Source organism: Anthonomus grandis, chromosome 22 (genome assembly GCF_022605725.1).
Source record: "Anthonomus grandis grandis chromosome 22, icAntGran1.3, whole genome shotgun sequence".
Lineage (NCBI taxonomy): Eukaryota > Metazoa > Arthropoda > Insecta > Coleoptera > Curculionidae > Anthonomus > Anthonomus grandis.
Window position 1 is genome coordinate 40,057,892 of NC_065567.1, and position 18,860 is coordinate 40,076,751.

The window sequence follows — 18,860 nt, forward strand, 5'->3', positions numbered from 1 at the left end:
GAACATACCTTAATGGCTACGGCGTATTCATCGGCGTAACATATGATTTTGATTCCAGCGGGCAATTCTATCATCTTTACGTCTTCATATAGAGAACATTCCAGAATATGGGCCCGAGAATGGAACTTCAGTTTGGGCAGTAAACCCAACCCAGCCCAGCTCAACTTTTTTTTTTATATTAGGTTTAAGAAATATATGCGTAGACCTCACAGACATTGGTGTTTGGCACCTGGGCTGTGAGGATAGAGGGCCAATTATGGCATGACCCACTAAAATCTTCTCTTCATTATGCCCCGCTGCTGCGGGCTGCAGGCCATGTCTCTCATTTCGGTTCTAATTTCTTATCCTAATATTATTATTTACTTCTGCCAATTCATATTCCGATTTTTCTGACATAGTCTCTTTCAGGTAATTTTCCAATTTTTCCCAGTTTTCTTTTGAGTGTAGCATTTTCTCCACCATAGCATCAGGATTAAGTTATCCTACCAGATTGTAGAGGGTCGTTCTTTTTTCAGGACATTTATTGCATACAAACATCGTATGTTAGGTGTCGTTTGTCCACCGCCCCTTTCCTGAGTAGTCCTATTCTTTTTTCCAGCATTGTACTGTTACTTTTCTTTGTATTTTTTGTCTGTTTGTTTGCGGTTCCTTTTTTAGAAAGAATATTTCTTTGTTTGGTATTTCGGAGATAGGCCTGCTAGCACCATAATGGTATCTGTATAGACTGTGCAATACGCACTGCATACACACATAAAACACTATCGTTTTTTCAAAAGTAATATTATTAGGCCAATGACACGCTATATGCCGTATTCCTCGAGTATATCAGTGTTTGGTTTAAACAGCAGCATGGTATTGATTACTGAATATACACTATCATAGTCTCAACTATAAGCACTCATTGATTTTCAATGAAGCCATTAACAATAGTTGGCATTGGATTTTAATTATAAGGTTCTTTGGTGGCAAATATAAGGTAAAATAAAATTAACATAGGTTTTCTTGAAACAATTTTAACTACTTTTTGGATTGAAAGTATTTCGTGTTACAGATAATGAAAGTATATTTACGTTAAAGGAAGTATATTGTTGATTTATTGATATCCTTCATTTCAATGAAACTATTCTATACTTAAATAAATTTAAAGTAATTTTTAAATTAATATACGTCTATATTTGTTTCAAATATATATTTTTTTAATTGAAATAACGGTTCTTTTTGATTTGATACTTGAGTACGTTTAAATGAATGATTGTAGTTTATTTGAAATTAAGAGCGGATTCCTTAGCTAACTTTAAATAAAAAAATGTTATGAATATAAATCCGAAAATGCTTTGATTCAAGATATCGGGTGTGCCAAGTAACAAAGGGTTAAAACTTCTTTTAACATTTTATACACCCTTTATCTTGAATATAAAGCATTTTCGGACTTATATTCATAACATTATTTATTTAAAGTTAGCCTATGCGATATGTAGATAAGCTCGAAAATGTTATAAAATATATTAACTATAATACCTACACTATATTATGCAAAAAAATTTTAGGTAACCATAGAGATATAATAAATATACAGGTATGTAGGTAGATGTATATTTTCACAAATAAATAAGTAGGTAGGTATGTACATAACAGATACAATTATATAATATATGCATGCATAATTATAATAATACATACTTACCCTTAGTACGAAATACAATAAAAAACTATAAAAAATTTAAAAGAGCTTTAATAAAGAAACAAAAATTTAAAAAAATTAACAAATATTTTCCAATTTGGTATGTGAACTTCTACAAAAAAAAAACATATTTCTTTCTTATGTTTTGGTTATTAATCTAAGCATATTATACTTAATTGCTTACAACCAAGAGATTACTTAACATATAATATTAAAAAAGAACATATTATACAAAATTTGTTGACGAATATAAGCTATTGGGTTGGGTTGGGTACCTTCCGTATCAATTCTAGCTCGTTTTTTTCAAGTTCCGCCTGGGCAGACTTTCGTTTTCTTACATAGGATTTGTCTGGACAATTACTAATCATGTTATGTGCTTTATAAACAAGTTTTCCTTTGGCCTGTATTGCCTGTCCATTTTTTGCTCCAGATTTATAATAAGTTGCACTTACTTCATTGGGAAAAAGTGTCATAATTTTTGCACATATTATGTTGTATTGAGTATGTGTTAGTCGGCTGAAACAATTTAAAAATATGCTGCAAAAGTAAAATATTCATTATATTTTGTAACTCACTGTTGCAGTATATATGAGTAGAGGTGAGTAATCATATAAACATCGACCAACTTGTTTCTTAAGAACTCGTTCAGTCTGCCAAATTGTGTGTAATATTTTAATATTTGGCTACCATAAGGTGATAAACTTAAAAGGGTTTTTAGGTCAAACTCTGGGAACTTTTCTCCAAATTCTGTGTGTGCAGATCTTCTATTCCACAGAAGGATATTGTCCTATTTGTTGCCGGGACAATAATAACACTGCTTGAAGACTCATTATCAGTTGATGTGTCTTGATTAAATTGGATGTCATTAAACTAAAATATTTTTAAAGGAAAAAATACATATAGCCTATAGGTCTATTATTAAAAATAATTATTATGTACCTATAATAATTATTTTTTTAAGTGCTTTTTTAACTTACATCATCAATGTTGGAGATACTGGAGAGAGGCAAAACATCATTACATTCATTAGTACTTTGAGTAGCATCGAGACTTGTATTATCACTTGGAATGTGTAATAATGGTGTGTCATTGTCTGTTTTCATTTTTCTTTTGAACTCTTCAAAATGTTTTAAAAATTCAATTCTTGTACCAATTATAGGGATGAGTTCTTTTTTCATGGAATCTGTTAAATCTTTACAATTATCGATTGTAATTTGGTTTTCTACAAAATATAATGAAGTATTAATTTTAATGCTTTATTAAATTATATAGAGTGACTAAACGAGGAAAGAAAAAAAAATTAGTTTCGTGTTTAAAAAAACTAATTGTGTGTTTTATTGAAATTTAGGGTTTTAGTTTTTTTTTGGTGGTTATGGTACTTTTTTTAAACTTTAAATGTTTATTCAATGAATAACATTATTTAAAAATTTATTATCCATCCATATTATGTATATTTTTAAATATGCTACAGAAACCTGGACAGAAACTCTAAACTCTAAGACAAATACTGATTGTTTGGTATGCATTATGAATCATATGTAAGTAGGTATACAGGGTGTAAACTGCATATGAAAATTTTATATACCTTAGTAAAATAATTTTAAACCCTTATTTTATGAAAATAAAATAACGTAACATAACATACAGGGTGGCCATTTGAAAACGAAAACAGAGCCTATTTGGGGGAACTCAAAACATTCACGAAAAAATCCTCGGACCCGTCGATTTTTGATTCAAGGGGGAATCATTTTTTTGTTAGTTTCGCCCCTCTGGGGGCAAACTCCTATTGGGGGTGACAAGCACCCCCAAAATTTTAAATGGAATGGGGGGTCGAGTGATACCTTATTTTGAAGGTCATTTAATTACCTTTTTAAAAATATTATTAGAATTTTAATTCGTCTTACGATTCTCGAAAAAGCAGCAGTCAAAAATGGCATTTTTGAAAACTTTCAGAGATGATAGAGCAAAATCTATTGAACATTTATTTTAATGAGCCTTGAGACACCCTATCATTTATTTGTTTTTCCAAGTCTTTTTCCATTATTATCTTCTATGACTATGATTCTCCTGCCCCTGACATACGATAATATTGTGTTTATAAGGTATGCCCTTATTCCTTTTTCTTAAACTATGTCTATACTTTTACAAAGCCAGTGTCGCCTATTTCGTTGAGAGAATTTATATTGTCCTTCCTCCCATAGTAAACCCATATTTTCTGCTGCCAAAGCTCTCTTTTCTTCGACCTCACTAAGAATTTTTGTTTTAATCAGATTCTCGTATACTTTGGCGATACTATTTATTAGATAAATTGGTCTATGTGTTGCAGCATCTGTTGCAGTTTTTTTGGCATTTCCAGAAGGATCAATTTGGATGTAAAAATATTACAGGTATTATCATAGTTTAACTTTTTCATTTTCTGCTTGTATAAACAGTTTTTCGAAGAAGAAAGGTTTCTCTTGTGTTGTCATTTATCTTTTTTAGTTGTATTTGGACAATTTTGGATGGCTTACCAAAAACATCGTTTTTTAGCTCTGTACCAAATTCCTCCCATGCCCTTTTTTAAAATTTATTAATGGTCAGTTTTAGTTGTTTTTTTTAATTCTTTGTATACTGTCTTAGATAGTTCTCCTTCATGTTCTTGTCCTTTGGTATTTTCTCCTTTTTCGTTTTGCTTCCAATATTTCATACTTCATTTCTTCTGTCCACCAATATGGTATCTCAAAGTCTTCATTACTTCTAATTGTGGGAGTGCTTCTTTTGAGTGACACCTGAATAACTATACCCAGGGACTGGAACTAACGGCTGACGTTATTGTTCAATTCTCGATCAAAACTCTTTTGTTATAGCTAGCAGATCTGTAAATCCATATTTATATATTGCTTTTGGCTTCAATTTATTTTCTATGATGTGAATCCAGCACCTCTCATCCTGGATCTCCTGTCATTATTTGCTCACATACCGCCGTTATGTCATTCCACCTTTCAAGTGTGGGTTTATTTCCATCGTTAATTACATTAAGTTCTAGTGAAATCAACCACTTCAACAAAGCATTTTCCTTTGCATCTGTTACTTTATGATCCTATTTTACAATATTTTGTATCCTTTTATTTAAAGCATTACCAGCTTCTGCACTCAATACTGTTATTAAGAGGTGTTATTGCCATTCATTGTGCTTCTTGCCATCTTGATTTAGTTACAGTGTGCGTGTCTTTTATGTCTTCCTTTATTTATTTAAGGGTGTCAGCATTTATCATTGCAACTTTTATTATTGCTCTCCACAATGAATGCGAGTCTTTATTTAAGAACAGATGTATTTCCAGTTTTCTGCTTCTAGCATCTTCTCTCCCGGGGATACAATTATTGACAGTTCTTTGACCTCATCCTCTACCGCATTTTGTATTTGCATCAGGATGTTGAAAATGGCCTCCACCATGTCGGCTATCTTGCATTGCCTGGACTATGAACGCCTCAGTTGCAGTTTTTTTTTTGCCCCTTCTAGTCCAAATATGTTGTGTACTATTCGATCTTGTTAAAGCTCCCGGCTTTAGTGTTGCTACCCTCCAATATGTCGGGAAACCGACTTAGGAATCTCTTGTAAGTTTTTAGACGGCTCTTCTGTTTGTCATCAGCGAAAAAGACAAGATTTTTCTACTAGCTACTGAGTATATCAGTTATCTCAATTTTTGCTGCAATAGGTTTATTGCAAATCTATCCCCGTCTCTTTTTACTAGGGTTTCGAGATCTTTAAAGTTATCTATCTTGTCATTTAATCTGTACTTTTCTGTCTGTTTGCACTTGGTGCATTAGCCATTTTGTCTTAATTTATTAATTGGTAACCTGTCTTGATATTCTGCCTCCATTTCTTGCATTTTCAATCTATTACTTTGCTGTTCTGCTTTAACTGATGCTATCGTGGACGCTAGTTCCAGTGCTAATCTTTCATAGTCATCATTCTAATCTAACATAGACGTTTCTGTTCTCTTTTGCAAAGGTTTTTGCAAAGATATGGTAAGGTAAGCGCTGCAATAGATTTTTCAGTCAGCTTTTCTAGTTTTGGACTATCGTCTTTTGTCTGTATAGTATGAGGGATTGTTTCTTACTTTTTTTGATTTGGATATTTCAGAAACACTCATCTATTTCATCATTTTTTTGACGAGAGAACATTAACGATATTTATTCCCTCGTATATTGTTTTTGCCTTTACTCGTGTATATGGTTGTTGCTTCTTAGGTGAAAACACAAGGAACGCATGCTTTGTATTCTCTGGGGTTAGTACTCCACCGATGTTTAAAATTTATTAATTTCTTTTCAGTTTTTTATTATGGTGTGGCGGAGAACTCAGTAAAGATTCCATACCGTTTTTTCCCAGATTACTGGTGGTGATTTAGTCAGGCTCTGCCTCCTTGAAAACTGTCTTAGTATTTCGGCTTTATATTCCCCCTTTTCCTTTTCGGTAAATGAAAGATTGTCTCTCCCAGAATTTTTATTTTTAGTAATCGAATCCATATTTGGTCCCACGAAAATTGCTGTGTTGATACTGCCTTCGCATTTCAGCATTTCCAGGCGCAGAGGATTGTGAATCCAACCCAATCCACCCCATCTCCAAGCAACTCTTACCCTATTCATGACAATTCTCGATATAATTTCGATTTGATTATCTCATTCGCTAACGGCTCATGCAACAAAATGTGACACAAGATACTATAAAATACTTGTATAAAAAAATACAGCGAGATAAAACTTTAAACAAAAAGAGACCTTCGGGTACTAAAGTAATATCTAAGGAATGAAACCTAAGAAAATGCCTTCCCAATTACAGCAACGCTATAATTAATAGCCTAAATCTTCTTCTCGTCTGCGTAACTGATTTGTATTCACTAAATAACAACACGGAACGTGCCTTTTCCCGGGTGGTAAACATATTTAAACCTTTCAAAATCTTTAAAAAATGCAAAAATACATATAGAAATCAAATTATTGGGACTGCCCAACGAATGACGTTAAAAAGATTTGACAGTAGTTGAAGGCCACAAAACAAATTGTGCAACTCACAGCCTCCTTGACAAGCTACAGTTATTGTTGTCACTTGATACCGAGAATGTTATTTAATAGGTATTTATTGTAGGAAAATTGTCAAAAAGGTGTCATTTATTAAAATTGGCTCTGTAAAAAAATAATGAATTTAAGACAATTTATACATTTTCGGAAAGGGGATTCAACAGACTTTGTGAAATTAAAAAGTACAGGGTGTTTAAAATTTTTGAGAAATCGGCCTTTGAAAATCATCAATTTTTTTCCTCCTATTTCAGGTAAATTTTGAAACTTGGCAACACTGCCAAAAAAACTTTAAAAATATTGATGAAGTTCTGTGAAAACCGCACATTGTTGTCATTTTTCGTTCTCGACTTATAAGCAGTTAAAATGTCTCAGTTTATAAATGGACAACCTGTATAAAAATACGTTGGAATCTTTTGTACTCCATAAAACCAGTTTAGCCGCCGTTAAATCTGTTAAGTTTTTGGGGCTTATTGTAGACAAGTCTTTTAAATGGGACTTACATATCGATGCCTGATCCAAAAAATTAAGCTTTGTATGTTTTGCACTTTCTTATTTATATTTGAGTCTCTTTGCCTAATTCGAAAGCTTGTATCAGCAATTCCAGAAACAAAAAACATCTCACAACTACCCACTTAAGAACAGGAAGCTGATCTCCAATCAGATTTAGTTTAAAACTCTATAATTTACAATGCAAAAAAATTCACAATTATTCGAAATTAAGTCCATATCATCTTTTCACGCGTTTCGCAAGGCCTTGAAATCACACTTGTTGCAGAGAGCATTATTTGCACTCAACCACTTTTTTATTTAATAAATTTAAAAAGTATAACATAAATATTCTTTTTTCAAATGTTCAATTTCAAATTTCAAATTCAACTTTTTTCTATTTGTATTACGACTATGTACTATAATTATATTTTATTAATTTTTATTTTACAATGATTTATAGTATACTAGTCTACATCTAGGCCCAAAACGTGTAAGTAGCAACGAATAACGCCGTAAAGCAAAGGGCGCTGTGCTAGAATGATCATATGAGTACTGTTCAATAATCGTGTATAATGCTATTGCAAAATCTGCGACGACGAATTCCCAACTAAACCATGCCTATAACCTTTCTCAGGCAAAAACACATAACTTTGCTCATTTTCGTATTATTCCGTAGCGCAGACGTGATGCTGATACTCCTGACAGATATTCACTTTTATACATACAGATTTATGTGTATTTGCATTTATATTTTATGTGTAATCTGTATTGGGTTTTTTGTATGTTTTTTTAATTATTTTTTATCATTCTTTGTCTACAAAATTTCAATTTTTTTTTTAAATAAAGTAATTAAAATTACCAAATTTTATTAAAATTATAAAGAGATGGTTTGTCGGAAAACAGGAGAAATAAAGGTGATAACTATCGACACGTGTTTCTGCTTATTGGCTTCATCAGGGCAGGGCAATCAGAAAATCAAAGAAAATGAGAGGACAAAAAAATTATATCTCTATAAAGGGTGTTTAACTAAATTTGGTGCTCATATTTACAGAGCGTATTATTAGAGTCAAAAGACTTTATTTTTTTATAAACATATGTCTAGAAATGCTTCTCCTCAGAGATACAGACCGCGCAAATTGATTGACGAAAATCGATTATTTGGAACCGTGACTACAGTTATGCATCAAATCTCGTGAAAAATTGTGCCCATTTTTTGGGTGCCCTTTTAATTTTTCGTCCCAAAAATGTAAATCCAATTTTGGGGGAGAATTCAAGGAGCTTACCTTTCTGATGGCCCCGATCTTATGTTTCCAATAAGAAAATTCAAAATCTAACAATACCTATTCAATTTTTTTCTATATAATTAACCTTTTCTGAGAAAATCGCTGGTAAGCGAAAGAAAAGCGTTATTAAATCCGATTAAACTATCAAATTAGAAAAAATGAAGTGAGCCATGACTGGTTTAGTTTTTGTCAAATAAAATGAATTGTATCGAAAAAATGCAATAAACGATAATTTTAGATTTTCTCATTGCTAACAAGATGGTGTTCTAGATTTTCAAAGTTCTGATCGGAAACCTACAATATGGGCCATCACAAGGGTACGCTCTGCTAAATCTGGGTTTACACCATTTTTCTAATGGAAAATGTTAAGAGCATTAAAAAAATATACATGCACATTTTCAAAAGATCTTATAAAAGAAATATAGAAAAAAAGAACGTATAAATGTAGTCAGTGTTTCAAATAATCGATTTTCTTCAAGCAATTTGCGTCAGCTCTGAGGGGGTGCATTTTAGATATATGTTTATAGAAAAAAAAAGTCTTATTTTGACTCCAACAATATGCTTTTAAAATATTTGCACTGAATTTTGTAACATCCTGTATATAATATATTCATATAAAAATTTGAAAGCTTTACTGGAGGTACGGTTGTGAAACATTTCAGCATTTCTCTTTTTCTCGTTCTTGACTGCATATTTTTTAAGGCCTCACCAAGCTCGTTTATAAATAAATGAATAAATAAATAAAAAGGATAGCAAGTTTGTAATTTGCTGAGTCAGTTACTTCCCTATGTCGGCCATTCCTCTTCCTCCCATATTTCGAGGTAGGATAGTTCGTTCTATGGCACTGCGTGGATACCAAAACGAATACGATACGTTTTGAGTAAGTCGAAGTCAGAAGCTTAAGGCGAAGAGTCAAGGTGAACGTCGCACCTTGTTGTCACCTGCTAACGCCGTCAAACAAGCCCTCCACCTTCTTTACATATTAGGTTTGTTCTCACTGCAAATTTCTTACAAGTTTGAAACTGTTTCCAAACCATTCTTGATGAGCATGCGTAAAATATTACAACTTCTGATCGATTTGAAACCGTCTGTGCGAACATCAAATACGGGTTGACTGGAGAAGAAAAATAACCTCACTTTTTTATGCTAGTGGGAAATGGGAAAGTAAATCAAACATAAACAAAAAAAAATATACTACAACCTTGAAATAGCTGTATATTATTAATAGAGTTTAAGATTGTGTGATTATTTGCTACTTCAAGACTTACTCTAAAATAGTCGAGAAATTCTTTTCTATTAAATTGGGACACAGTTTCATCAAAATAGTTTAAATTTTTGGGCTTTATCCGTTCTTCAATTAAATCTTCTTTAAAAGTCTGTGTCGGAATCAACATAACTCGGAATCAACAAAATTCTGATCAGATTCTTCCGACGATTCAAAATCCCTTATTTCCTTAATGTTTATTTTTAGACTAATCCAACAATTTAAAATATAATTTTCAAAACGAATATCAAGGAGTATACAAAACGACAAAATACAAACAACAATTTAAAGGTTATGTTCATATTCCGAATATGGGCGTTGACTGACTACACGAATTCTCTAACACTTTGCTTGAAAAAAATCAGATGACGAGCAAAAATTTGTGTAAGAACATCAAACTTTTGATTTGAAACCGATCTGAAGTTCCTGTGTGAACGCATTTTACTCTATGGCGCATGTTTATTTGTCGAAAACTTGTTTCTTACTGCTGTAAGAACAAACCTATTAAGTGCATTTCTTAAATAAAGAAGTGGTTCACAATGGACTTGTTTGTTTTAATTCACCTATGAAAATACAGTCCACAAATTGCCCTTGCTGTTCCCAGCAGCAGAGACACAATACAATTTGGTGATCCAGCAGCGGAGCAGCAACAAACACAGATGACCGGTGTCTCTTAATTTGTGGTGAGAGCTTGGTAGCACCGAAGAAAATATGCGAACGACAATGTAAGATGTTCGCGGATACAGGATAAAATTAGACGTTGGTATAAAGAACACATTTAAAAGACTTGGAGGCTTAGTTGGTTCTATAGCTAGCTAAACTTTAAAAGCTAAAAATCTGTCATAAAGCCGAATACCGTAGCTCACTGCTGAATTTAACCGTCCCCAAATTTCATCCGACATTCAAAGAATAAAAAAAAGATATTGATCATTAGACAACATGCATCCGAACACACCATTGGCTTAACAGCATTCCAGCAGCAAGCACGGGTGGCGACTATTATTATTGAATATTACGAAGGTCCAACAGCTTAAAATAGATATATTATAAACGAATATAGATCTCAAAAAGGTTCTCATGGATCTAGGTGATGTTAATCAAATTATTACAGTTTAATTATTTAAAGATATTATCACAAGTCAGAGGAAAAGATAGAGAACTGTTTTAATCAAGCTTATAAAAAGCTGTAAAGGGTATGGTCGAGAACTCTTTCTAGCAAAGGCAATATCAAACAAGAAGCAATCTACTATTTCCGTTCGAATAAAAAACTTGATAGGATAATAATAAGATCCTACAATAAGGAGAGAAAATTGCCTCAGTTATGAAGAATATTGATAGAATTCGCCATTCGACCAAACCTTCACCTGTCTTGTTTATTAAATTGCGACGTTTTACTAAAATAAATCATGTTTTATTTTTCTTATATAATAATATTTTAAGTATTAATTTAGTGCAGCCTGATGTGCATTAACAGTGAAGGTCTTCGATTAAATAAGCACCTCGAAAAATTTCAACACATGACCAAGATGAAGTTCCTTCAAGGCTCAAAGGAATGAAGACACAATGAGTAATAAACCACCTTAGAGCCCGACTGAATCGGCGACTGAATAATTTTTCCAAAGGATTTTTACAGTTAGTTTGATTTTTTGGCATTACAGTTTACAGTCATGCCCTTTGAACCCTGCGAAGCTCCAGCCTCCTTTAAAATGCCCCTGGAAAATGTGTTACGTGGAATAACCTAAAAGACTTACCTATGTTATCTAGATGATGTAATTTTTCTAATAACAGCATTTTAAAAACAGTAAATAAGGTTGGGGAGGTTTTGTTAATATATTTTTTAAGCTTCCAGAAGCAGTCAAAAATTGTCTATGATCCAGTGATAAATACTAGCTATACATATTAGCTGGGCCTTTGTACATATTAGAATTGATATGTAAGAAATTTCGCTCACCTTGCAAAGACTCTTCAAAAGCTCACGGACAACAAAATAGTATTTAATTAATTAGCAGACTGAGAAAAAGCTTTTGAAGAGTTAAGAAGAGCAGATTTTCATCTTTGAATGCACATGGCAGCAATGTTGGAATTAGAGCCATTGTTTTCCAAAAATTGAAAAGTTTAACAAAAAATTGAAGAGTTTATTTTTAAGTTTATTTGGATTCTGTTACAATATTGTAAATATAAAAAAAAATATTGGGTTAAATACTACACGATATTCTCTTATCAACTTTCGATTTTTTACAATTCGTAAAACTTTTTACTCAGGACCTATCATGACATTATGAGCATAAACGATTTTACATTGGTTTCAATTATAATTTTAAAGCTAAACTTAAATATACCTATTATAAATTACCTATCGCGCTGACAAGTTATTCAAAAGTTGTATAAGAATTTTTGGAAGTAAAATTTAATGGAATATTAAATATTTGATAAGAAAGAAAAAAGTGACTTAATCCTCAACCTCCTCTTAACTGTCAGCGAAATAAGAATGAATGATGTGGCTCTCATTAGTGACAGTTTAAATTTTCCATTAAAATGTGGAAACGATCTAACTGCCTTCAACATTTGGCGGTGCCCGATACGGTATCAGTGGGGGACTGTATACATAGTGAATAGTATACATAATCATATCAACCACTAATCATATCAACCAGAGTCGATATGATTAGTAAAAGACCTAAAGTTTAATGGGGAGAAAAATAATATGTAAGTTTTGCGGATTATGTTTCAAAAAGCCATATGACACTTATTCGAGTCATGGCAAAATCCATATGTGATCTATATGGATCTAAATGAATATCTTATTGATATTTTTTGCACAAGGCAAAAAGATAAAAGATAGAATTTCGCCAACCCCAACTCTCCTATTATATCAAAGGCGTTTGACATCATCAGCATCTTGCACAGTTTTTTTAAACGTTAAAATCTTAGTATACATTTTTAAAACATGGTGTATCCAATCACATTTCTTTTACTGTTTGCATAGCCCCAAAAATACTTCACATTGGATGGAAGTCTTTTTAAATTTTATTCATGTGCTACCTATATATCCTGCATAAAATTTGGTCAAATAATATTTGTAATTACTGGTAGATCGCATTAAACTAGCCTTCCTGAAGTTCCAACTTAATGAAGAATTAAAATCAGGTGCCTTTGTTTTTAAAAAGTTGTGAATTTGTATGGTAAGGAAAGATGGACAGACGCCAATTTTAGTACAAAAATGTGGTTTTAGATATTTTTATGTTCATATTTGTTACAATATTCAATAGCCTGCTGTTTTTATTAATAATATATTTTCATTATATTATTACTCAATCAATTGATATCAATTGATAGTGATAGTGATATTTTCATTAAATCTCATAGCATAGGTTAACTAATATTTGGTTTTTCTGCCTTCTGTTGACTTTCTCCATTTTCTGGATTCCTTCTACCCATTTCTCAGTAGATACCCAAGTCGAAGTATCAACTACTTCGTTTCACTCTACAGCTGGGACGATATAAGCTGCACACGTTTAAACTATAAGTTGACTTAATGTATTAAAATTTCAGCTGAAAATTACTTTGTACATTTACATAAATAATAACATAAAAAAATTTTTTTTTACATACAAATATGATTAAACCCTCTATAATTATATATGGTTCAATCTAGTTCCATAAACTTACAGGTATCCCGCTGAGATTTTGTCATGGTATATATCCACTGTCCTCGAAATACTTGCTAACAAAAAATGATTACAATGTTTAATATGTTCTAAAATAGAATCTTTTAAATATTAGAAAGTCGATATTTTAGACACGTGCATGGAATAAAAAATATGTGCATTAGCCTCTGAGAGATGTAGTTCTATTGTTACGAAAATGTATGACGTCACTTATTTTTAAAACCTGGTGACTTGCTCTTATTGTGGTCTTAGGTTAAGTTTCATAAATTTAATTGGGTAAAAAAATTCTATTTACGATTTATTTAATAGTATTAGCTATAGTGCTTGGCTTATTTAGGGATTACAAAGTTTATTATTAAGGTTAATTTCAAATTGAAAATAGTTTATTTGTCATTAAGTGCATGTATACATTACTGGAATAAAATTTAAGATTAAAATCTAATACTTGTATAACACTCGAGACCAAAAGAACTGTCCCGCGATTTTAATAACCGATTCACATGGGTTTCGGAGGATTAGCAATAAACTACTCATCATTTATTGCTAATCCTCTAGTAGCTATATCTTATAGAATATCTGAGTTTTGTGATTTTTGTGGTGTGGTGTCTACAAAAAAATATGTAAACTCTGTTGCTAAAAATAAGTGCACTTTTTTAGCACACCTTGTATTTAACAAAAATATACTACGTCTATTTAATATACTTATTCAAGTTCTATAACATGCTTTTATTGTAGTCTATAGACATTCCTTTCTTATCTGCCTTTGTTGTTAACATATGCACATATGCATGGAAAGATAATATCTGATGTGCATATTTAAGATTTAGAATAATTGGTACAGTATTTTTCTGCTACTATTGTATCCAACACTGTGCTAAAAATATGGAAAAATAAGTATTTGCCAAAAAAGTTGCCATTAGAGTTGTTGATTTAAGAAGACAAGGTATAAAGACAGTGCATTATAGCAAAAAATTTTGGTGAAGGCATTGTTTCAAAGTTTCGGTTATTTGGTAATATTAATAATCAGCCAAAATCAGGTTGCCCTAGAAAAACTATCCCGTATGTCAAAAAATGCATTAAAAATTGCACTGTTAATTTGTGTAAACTTAAACATTTTTGTAGTCTTTCTATATATTTGTCCGCAGGGTTTTTTTCATGTCCCATAAGGTTCCGGTGTTTTAATTGCATTTTTATTTCTCGAATAAAAGTTCATTTATTCAGTAGTGTTGGTTTATACTTTGACATACAATCTATTATTAAGAAACCATTATTAAAGATATAGGCGAAAAGAAAATCTTTCTGTACTTTTGTCCATGACTGTAAATGCTGAGCTATTTCGAGAGAAACATTTACAAATAGTTTACATTACGTAAGTATGTTAACGTTACAAAGAATCTTTCCGGGGGTGAAGGGAGCAGGCATTTTGCTTTAATTAAAAATGTTTAAATATTGAAATTTAAATAAAATCGGAAAAGGCTCGAAACCAAAGTTGGTATTTTTCAAAAAAAAAAAAAGACTAGCCGGTTTATACTTCTTCAATTCAAATCTACGAAAACAACATTTGTTCGAAGCATCAGAACTTGGTTAGTGATTAACTCGAAATTCTTTCTCACATGAGGCACCATCAAGTTTGCAAGCCCATGATGCAAATGTGACGAAGACCGAATTAATAGTGGTAAATAGCAGGGAACAAAAGGAAAATTTGTCGAATACCAAAGCTGCAAACGAAGCTGTACATTTTTGTAAAGAACAAAGTCCTGAAGAGGTAAGTTTTAAAAATACTAATGGCAGTTTAAACAAATATAATAGAGGCTTCTCACCATTAAAAATATAGTGTAATGGGAAAATAATTGCATGTGTTTAGCTGGTAAATTTTAAATTAAAAGATTGCGTATATTGGTTTCATTGCAAAATATTTAAAACTTTTTCTAATGCTTTAGTTAAGAGTTATTAGATTTTCTATATTTAAGTCAGGTTCTAGAATGACATGAAAAATCAAAAGATCACATTTGATACAAAATACAAAACCTTGGCGTGATCTAAAACAATTAATTTCTTTTAAAGCGATAACTGATTTGCTAAATGAAAAATTATTAAACATGGAAAAAAATAGACCGGTTTGTGATTTAAACATTTTAGGGCAGACAAAATTTGAGTTATAGGAATAAAAATAACAAAATATGTCAGCAACAAAATCAATTTTTTTTAAAACTAATTACAAACTTTAATGATACGATATCCGATTATATCTCCAGGATTAAGTCTTCATCAAATATGTCTGTTCATATTCAAATCGAACTAAATTCTTCTTCTTTGTTTTGTGTCTCTACAAGTTTCTCTGCTACTATGCAAGAACGTTTTCTTTTCTCCTTACTAAACGTGTCGCAAGTTTAAAAAGATGAGATCCCAACTTTGATACTAAACCTCTTTTTAGTATTATATGGCAAAGTAGAATAGATGCTCTTAAACTCCTTAGATACAATCTAGCAACAATATATGACGCTTTATTTGCCCTTTATTCTAATCATAGCAGAGCAGCTCTGAGAGCAGAAATATGGCAAATTCATTACTCTTAAAAATTAAATGTTTTAAGTTTATCTATTCTATTTCTATTATATGTGTTAACCAAAATTAATATTGCAAGTAAATAATAAGTAAGTAGGTAAGTAAAAGTAATGCAGGAATCGAATGCTGCACTCCCTAATATCATTTTAATTTTGGGGCAGACGAAAATATATTTATTTAGTATTAGATCAAATAAATGTTTAATGGTATTTTAGATAAGGTCAAAAAATCGCCGATGATGTTCGTTTCTTCCGATTAATATTGTTAAACTACTTGATTAGCGCACATATAAAAAATAGGCCAATTAATTAAACAGCCAGTTCTAATATTCAAGATACCAATAAAAATGTCATTCTGTTACCTTCAAATCCTAGACAACAAAGTAACTAGTATACAAAATTAAAAACTACTCTTATAATGAGTTTGCCCACTGTATGACAAAAACATCGCGTCGCCGTTGCTTCTATTTTTCTTCCTCGTTAACAAGACACGTGCTCATCCGTGTGGGGTTTATTTGGTTTCTATAAATAGGTTTTGATGAAAGTCAACATGCAAAATATGCTGGACTAAAAAACAAAATCTTAAGATTCTTGATCAATATACGATTTACGGCTATTGTTACAACGTAGAACCAAAAAAATTATGCTTTTGTATTAGCTGATTAAATGTATACACATTTTACTACAACCTATACTTTTTCAAAAACGTCTAAGTTACAATTATAGCTTTACTTCGAACCTGCAAATTATTCAGAGTAATTATTTATATGATCAAAAATAAAAATGAAATGTTTAGAGTCGTCAAGATACATTCTGCTCGCATTTTTTTAAGTATTTTATAGGGATTAAATTCGATTTTAAACCATGTTACGAGCAGTAAGTAAATTATCTGGACGACTGTTAACATTTCATTTCCTTTTCTAAACGCCTTGGTAGCTTCAATGACGTTTTAGATGAAAGGTGAATTATATAATCATTTAAAGATACAGAAATTTTCTTTTAATCCTTACAGTGGAGGAATATTCGCATAATTCTGATATCAGAAGGATTAAGCACAGAGACAGCTCTGTAGGGACCAATTTCATGTTGATGGCTAACTATTTAAGAGTATCCAAATACTTTCCATTCTCCACTGTCTTCTTTCCAATGTTTTTTTTCTAGGTCTCTATATTTGGCGATTTTCTTATTATAATTATGGTGCAAATACCCAGAGCATTTATGAGGGGTACGTTTTGATGTGAATTAAAAATCAAGACCATTTTATTACAATTAAAATATAACAAAACAATGCTTACTTTAACCCTTAACTAATAAAATATCAAACTTCAATCTACTGTTAATATGTATCCTGTAAATAAATTTATTTACACGAGAGTCTTAGTACGACTGTTGCACAAATCAGGCAGGAATCGCGAGTAATCTCTCTGGTTCTCGAATAATTTTCGTTGTTTCGCGTTATTACGGAATGGTCTAGCGGAAATTAGATTACAGTCTGTCAGGAGAGGTCTCATTATAGTAGTTTTACCGCTATTTTAACTCAATACTTCAAGTTTCCAGAGTTTAAGATTCGTATTGTTATCTATGACAAATCTCATGACGCAGTATATCGGCCGCTTTCGCTATGTAGCCTTCAAAAGGGAAGCCTTTAGGCTCATTATTTCGTGGTCTCGAACAAAATGCAATAATGAGTTCGCACTGGTGGCAACTTTGCAAGCCAAGCTGGCGCAGGTAATGGCGCGTAATGTAGATAGGCGATTACGATGAGCATGGATTTGGTGCATCTATTTATATACATGATCTTGCATGTGCCAAGATCCAGATCCCATGTAGGCTGGCCTGCACGGGCCTGATATTTTAGAAGTAGGGTTTATTACGGTTATATTCCTCCATCACCTAATATACAAAACCATTGAAGAGTGAGAAAGTCACTCAAATCTTTTAAGAGTATAGCTCTCCCTTCAACCACTCACCAACTCCCATACATTCAAAGGTTATTTCGATTAATGCAATAATTAAATATTCTTTAAAGTTTTTGATGCGAATTTGTTGGAGGCTATCCCTGAATTGTCATTTTTGGATATTTTTAAAGGACAGAGAAATTATTAATAATTCAATTAATTTAAACAGTCTCCCATAATTTATGCTTTTCGTTTATTTTATATAAGTTAATATGATTTTAGAACGCATTACTTTATCTGGACTTAAAAATACTTGATACGGACCGAATTATATAACTGTATAATAATACAATTAAATAATACATAATAAAATGCTAATTTATTCACATATAAGTAGTGATTCAGTGATTTTTTATAAATATATTTTGTATTTAATAAACGTTATTATTCTTATAGAAATTTGTAATTAATATCAAAATTTAAACTGGCATAGTTTCTGCCTATAATTAATCTGTAATTAATCTGTTTTTTACAATAAAACTTAAACCTATTTATACTAAATCTAACTGCTGACTACGTGAGAACTCGTCTTTATCTCGTAGATTTCATAATATGGTGTGATCCGATTCAAGGATGCTGATTTAGCGGTTCCCATGAGAAAGGTCGCCCACGTGCATGGGAAGATCCAATATAACAGCTCCCCATCAAATAAAAAAGTTGATGCTATGCAACAACTTTTAAATTGAGCTTAACTGGATGGTTTCTTCCAAGATCGGGTCTTTTGGATGGATGCTGGTTCGTCTCTTGGGGACCAGTTTTTTTAGTAGATCGGATGCTGAGCTTAAGGGGCTTCAGTTCAGGAACATGGAACTTGGTTGGGAAGCTTTTGCAACAGTCGTACGGTATCAAAACAGGATGACTTCTATAGGTAACATTTTTGTAGACTTCTATTGGG

General features: G+C 31.8%; 1 long non-coding RNA gene across 1 annotated transcript; it reads right to left on the minus strand.

Moving 5' to 3' along the window:
* Positions 1–1,866: 1,866 nt before the first annotated feature.
* Positions 1,867–16,465, minus strand: LOC126749135 (uncharacterized). Its single transcript, XR_007664905.1, has 4 exons — positions 16,370–16,465; positions 2,659–2,903; positions 2,257–2,551; positions 1,867–2,197 (listed from the first exon to the last, which is right to left on the minus strand). It is a non-coding gene; the product is annotated as an uncharacterized LOC126749135 (long non-coding RNA).
* Positions 16,466–18,860: the final 2,395 nt, after the last annotated feature.